The sequence below is a fragment of the Odontesthes bonariensis genome, chromosome 5, assembly GCF_027942865.1.
Source record: "Odontesthes bonariensis isolate fOdoBon6 chromosome 5, fOdoBon6.hap1, whole genome shotgun sequence".
NCBI classification, from domain to species: domain Eukaryota; kingdom Metazoa; phylum Chordata; class Actinopteri; order Atheriniformes; family Atherinopsidae; genus Odontesthes; species Odontesthes bonariensis.
Window position 1 is genome coordinate 22,059,000 of NC_134510.1, and position 6,000 is coordinate 22,064,999.

At 41.6% G+C, this 6,000-nt stretch overlaps 2 non-coding genes across 2 annotated transcripts; both read right to left on the reverse strand.

The window, feature by feature from the left end:
* Positions 1–2,334: 2,334 nt before the first annotated feature.
* Positions 2,335–2,407, reverse strand: trnal-uaa (transfer RNA leucine (anticodon UAA)). Its single transcript has one exon. It is a non-coding gene; the product is annotated as a tRNA-Leu (tRNA).
* Positions 2,408–3,636: 1,229 nt separating this feature from the next.
* Positions 3,637–3,709, reverse strand: trnal-uaa (transfer RNA leucine (anticodon UAA)). Its single transcript has one exon. It is a non-coding gene; the product is annotated as a tRNA-Leu (tRNA).
* Positions 3,710–6,000: the final 2,291 nt, after the last annotated feature.

Genomic DNA, 6,000 nt, shown 5'->3' on the forward strand with positions numbered 1-6,000 from the left:
TTTCCTAACATGGGCTGTTGTTCCCTCTTGACAAACATCCACAATTCATAGTAGTCTTTGCCAAAACACGGGATTGAACCAGGGACCTTCAGATCTTCAGCCTGACGCTCTCCCAACTGAGCTATTTTGGCTACAAAGGGTTAAAATGGCCGTTTTCATTTGGAAAGTAAAACCAGGAACTCGCTCCGTGGAGCGTAGACGACAAACCTGTGGAGCCAGATAAAGGCCACAAAATCGCAATAATTGACTGTTGTAGCTGAGGAAGAAGCCTCCTGTGTTTTCATTAATCTAGGTTTTTTGAGATGATTCCTTTTGACCAGTTCACTTTACTAACATTGGCTGTGTTTCCCTCTTGACAAACATCCACAATTCATAGTAGTCTTTGCTGAAACACGGGATTGAACCAGGGACCTTCAGATCTTCAGCCTGACGCTCTCCCAACTGAGCTATTTTGGCTACAAAGGGCTAAAATGGCAGCTTTCATTTGGAAAGTAAAACCAGGAACTCGCTCCGTGGAGCGTAGACGACAAAGCTGGGGAGCCAGATAAAGGCCACAAAAAAAATGCAATAATTGACTGTTGTAGCTGAGGAAGAAGCCTCCTGTGTTTTCGTTAATGCAGATTTTTTGGAGTTTATGCCTTTTTACCGGTTCACTTTCCTAACATGGGCTGTTGTTCCCTCTTGACAAACATCCACAATTCATAGTAGTCTTTGCCGAAACACGGGATTGAACCAGGGACCTTCAGATCTTCAGTCTGATGCTCTCCCAACTGAGCTTTTTCGGCTACAAAGGGCTAAAATGGCCGTTTTCTTTTGGAAAATAAAACCAGGAACTCCCTCCATGGAGTGTAGACGACAAAGCTGTAGAGCCAGATAAAGGCCACAAAAAAATGCAATAATTGACTGTTGTAGCTGAGGAAGAAGCCTCCTGTGTTTTCATTAATCTAGGTTTTTTGAGATGATTCCTTTTGACCAGTTCACTTTCCTAACATTGGCTGTGTTTCCCTCTTGACAAACATCCACAATTCATAGTAGTCTTTGCCGAAACACGGGATTGACAAGGGACCTTCAGATCTTCAGTCTGACGCTCTCCCAACTGAGCTATTTTGGCTACAAAGGGTTAAAATGGCCGTTTTCATTTGGAAAGTAAAACCAGGAACTCGCTCCGTGGAGCGTAGACGACAAAGCTGTGGAGCCAGATAAAGGCCACAAAATCGCAATAATTGACTGTTGTAGCTGAGGAAGAAGCCTCCTGTGTTTTCATTAATCTAGTTTTTTTGAAATGATTCCTTTTTGCCAGTTCAATTTCCTAACATGGTTTGTGTTCCCCTCTAGAAAAACATCCACAATTCATAGTAGTCTTTGCTGAAACCTGGGATTGAACCAGGGACCTTCAGATCTTCAGTCTGACGCTCTCCCAACTGAGCTATTTCGGCTACAAAGGGCCAAAATGGCAGCTTTCATTTGGAAAGTAAAACCAGGAACTCGCTCCATGGAGCGTAGATGACAAAGCTGTGGAGCCAGATAAAGGCAAAAAAATCGCAATAATTGACTGTTGTAGCTGAGGAAGAAGCCTACTGTGTTTTCATTAATCTAGGTTTTTCGATATGATTCCTTTTTGCCAGTTCAATTTCCTAACATGGTTTGTGTTCCCCTCTAGACAAACATCCACAATACATAGTCTTTGCTGAAACCCGGGATTGAACGAGGGACCTTCTTATCCTCAGCCTGACGCTCTCCCAACTGAGCTATTTTGGCTATAAAGGGTTAAAATGGCCGTTTTCATTTGGAAAGTAAAACCAGGAACTCGCTCCGTGGAGCGTAGACGACAAACCTGTGGAGCCAGATAAAGGCCACAAAATCGCAATAATTGACTGTTGTAGCTGAGGAAGAAGCCTCCTGTGTTTTCATTAATCTAGGTTTTTTGAGATGATTCCTTTTGACTAGTTCACTTTCCTAACATTGGCTGTGTTTCCCTCTTGACAAACATCCACAATTCATAGTAGTCTTTGCCGAAACACGGGATTGACAAGGGACCTTCAGATCTTCAGTCTGACGCTCTCCCAACTGAGCTATTTTGGCTACAAAGGGTTAAAATGGCCGTTTTCATTTGGAATGTAAAACCAGGAGCTCGCTCCGTGGAGCGTAGACGACAAACCTGTGGAGCCAGATAAAGGCCACAAAATCGCAATAATTGACTGTTGTAGCTGAGGAAGAAGCCTCCTGTGTTTTCATTAATCTAGGTTTTTTGAGATGATTCCTTTTGACCAGTTCACTTTCCTAACATGGGCTGTGTTCCCCTCTTGACAAACATCCACAATTCATAGTAGTCTTTGCTGAAAGCTGGGATTGAACCAGCAACCTTCAAATCTTAAGTCTGACGCTCTACCAACTGAGCTATTTTGGCTACAAAGGGTTAAAAGGGCCGTTTTCATTTGGAAAGTAAAACCAGGAACTTGCTCCGTGGAGCGTAGACGACAAAGCTGTGGAGCCAGATAAAGGCCACAAAATCGCAATAATTGACTGTTGTAGCTGAGGAAGAAGCCTCCTGTGTTTTCATTAATCTAGGTTTTTTGAGATGATTCCTTTTGACCAGTTCACTTTACTAACATTGGCTGTGTTTCCCTCTTGACAAACATCCACAATTCATAGTAGTCTTTGCTGAAACACGGGATTGAACCAGGGACCTTCAGATCTTCAGCCTGACGCTCTCCCAACTGAGCTATTTTGGCTACAAAGGGCTAAAATGGCAGCTTTCATTTGGAAAGTAAAACCAGGAACTCGCTCCGTGGAGAGTAGATGACAAAGCTGGGGAGCCAGATAAAGGCCACAAAAAAATGCAATAATTGACTGTTGGAGCTGAGGAAGAAGCCTCCTGTGTTTTCGTTAATGCAGATTTTTTGGAGTTTATGCCTTTTTACCGGTTCACTTTCCTAACATGGGCTGTTGTTCCCTCTTGACAAACATCCACAATTCATAGTAGTCTTTGCCGAAACACGGGATTGAACCAGGGACCTTCAGATCTTCAGTCTGATGCTCTCCCAACTGAGCTTTTTCGGCTACAAAGGGCTAAAATGGCCGTTTTCTTTTGGAAAATAAAACAAGGAACTCCCTCCATGGAGTGTAGACGACAAAGCTGTAGAGCCAGATAAAGGCCACAAAATCGCAATAATTGACTGTTGTAGCTGAGGAAGAAGCCTCCTGTGTTTTCATTAATCTAGGTTTTTTGAGATGATTCCTTTTGACTAGTTCACTTTCCTAACATTGGCTGTGTTTCCCTCTTGACAAACATCCACAATTCATAGTAGTCTTTGCCGAAACACGGGATTGACAAGGGACCTTCAGATCTTCAGTCTGACGCTCTCCCAACTGAGCTATTTTGGCTACAAAGGGTTAAAATGGCCGTTTTCATTTGGAATGTAAAACCAGGAGCTCGCTCCGTGGAGCGTAGACGACAAACCTGTGGAGCCAGATAAAGGCCACAAAATCGCAATAATTGACTGTTGTAGCTGAGGAAGAAGCCTCCTGTGTTTTCATTAATCTAGGTTTTTTGAGATGATTCCTTTTGACCAGTTCACTTTCCTAACATGGGCTGTGTTCCCCTCTTGACAAACATCCACAATTCATAGTAGTCTTTGCTGAAAGCTGGGATTGAACCAGCAACCTTCAAATCTTAAGTCTGACGCTCTACCAACTGAGCTATTTTGGCTACAAAGGGTTAAAATGGCCGTTTTCATTTGGAAAGTAAAACCAGGAACTCGCTCCGTGGAGCGTAGACGACAAAGCTGTGGAGCCAGATAAAGGCCACAAAATCGCAATAATTGACTGTTGTAGCTGAGGAAGAAGCCTCCTGTGTTTTCATTAATCTAGTTTTTTTGAAATGATTCCTTTTTGCCAGTTCAATTTCCTAACATGGTTTGTGTTCCCCTCTAGAAAAACATCCACAATTCATAGTAGTCTTTGCTGAAACCTTGGATTGAACCAGGGACCTTCAGATCTTCAGTCTGACGCTCTCCCAACTGAGCTATTTCGGCTACAAAGGGCCAAAATGGCAGCTTTCATTTGGAAAGTAAAACCAGGAACTCGCTCCATGGAGCGTAGATGACAAAGCTGTGGAGCCAGATAAAGGCAAAAAAATCGCAATAATTGACTGTTGTAGCTGAGGAAGAAGCCTACTGTGTTTTCATTAATCTAGGTTTTTCGATATGATTCCTTTTTGCCAGTTCAATTTCCTAACATGGTTTGTGTTCCCCTCTAGACAAACATCCACAATACATAGTCTTTGCTGAAACCCGGGATTGAACGAGGGACCTTCTTATCCTCAGTCTGACGCTCTCCCAACTGAGCTATTTCGGCTACAAAGGGCTAAAATGGCAGCTTTCATTTGGAAAGTAAAACCAGGAACTCGCTCCGTGGAGTGTAGACGACAAAGCTGGGGAGCCAGATAAAGGCCACAAAATCGCAATAATTGACTGTTGTAGCTGAGGAAGAAGCCTCCTTTGTTTTCATTAATCTAGGTTTTTTGAGATGATTCCTTTTGACCAATTCACTTTCCTAACATGGGCTTTGTTTCCCTCTTGACAAACATCCACAATTCATACTAGTCTTTGCTGAAACCTTGGATTGAACCAGGGACCTTCAGATCTTCAGTCTGATGCTCTCCCAACTGAGCTATTTGGGCTACAAAGGGCTAAAATGGCAGCTTTCATTTGGAAAGTAAAACCAGGAACTCGCTCCGTGGAGTGTAGACGACAAAGCTGTGGATCCAGATAAAGGCCACAAAATCGCAATAATTGACTGTTGTAGCTGAGGAAGAAGCCTCCTGTGTTTTCATTAACCTTTGATGCGCAACATATGCACACCCCCTGTAATGCACAACATGGGTCAAAAATGACCCGCATTCATTTCCAAGGTAATTTCATGCTGGCTGAGTTTCTCTTTGTTCTATCTTTTGAAATCAATTTAATTTATGATTGAATATTCCAAGTATTCTTTAAATATCTTGTTTTTGATCACCACTGATCATTATTTTCATTTTTACTTTCATACTTTATAAGCAAAAGTAGTTTTTATATTACTACATCGAATTTACACACATGGGTCAAAAATGACCCATTCATCCAAATGTGACATAAAATAAAGTAACTTAATACTATTTAACTCTTTTCAAGTAGTTACTTTAGCAGTGAGTGGGGCCAAACAATTATTTAGTATTTGCAACATGTTTGTCATTTTTTCACACGCACATACTGTCAGGTTTTTGGGGTGGCAAAGCAGGTGGACCCACATGCAGACACTGCAGGCTGAACAAAGCATCTTTAATATAACCAAAAAGGGTTATAGGCAAGATCCAAAAACAGAAAATGGAAGAACAAGGCAAATAGGGAAAACATGACTATGACTTTGACTATGACGACTACAATACAAATACAACTACCAGACAAAGACCAGAACGGCAAGACTTACTTTGGAAGACTAATGACGCAACAACAAAATAAATAACTTAAATACAAAGGGGAAGAAGAACAGGTGAAGAGAGGGAGGAGAAGCTCAGGTGAGGGGAGTGAGCAGAATATGGATTGGTGGGGAAAACACCAGGAGGCAGGGATGAACAAACAATACAACAAGACAGAGGTGTGAGCAATCAAAAACGAGCAGGAAAAAGACAAAGACAGAAAGTGAACAGAACACAAGAGGACAACCACTACAAAAACAGGAACTAAACAATAGAACCAAGACAGGAAATAACATAACCATGATAACAGTTAACACATAACCCTACCCTAACGACTAACTAAAATAGAATATGTCAACAGCTAGCTAATAATAATTATTTGTAACTTTCTGACAAGTAATGTACTCACTCTCAAGGTAACCTAAACCTAATCATCATATAATGTAATGTAATGTTATCTTTCACTACTGTCATCAAGAAATCTCTAAAGTAATATTAGTACAATTGAAAAACAAAACTTACTGTGCTTATGTGTGATGGGAGCT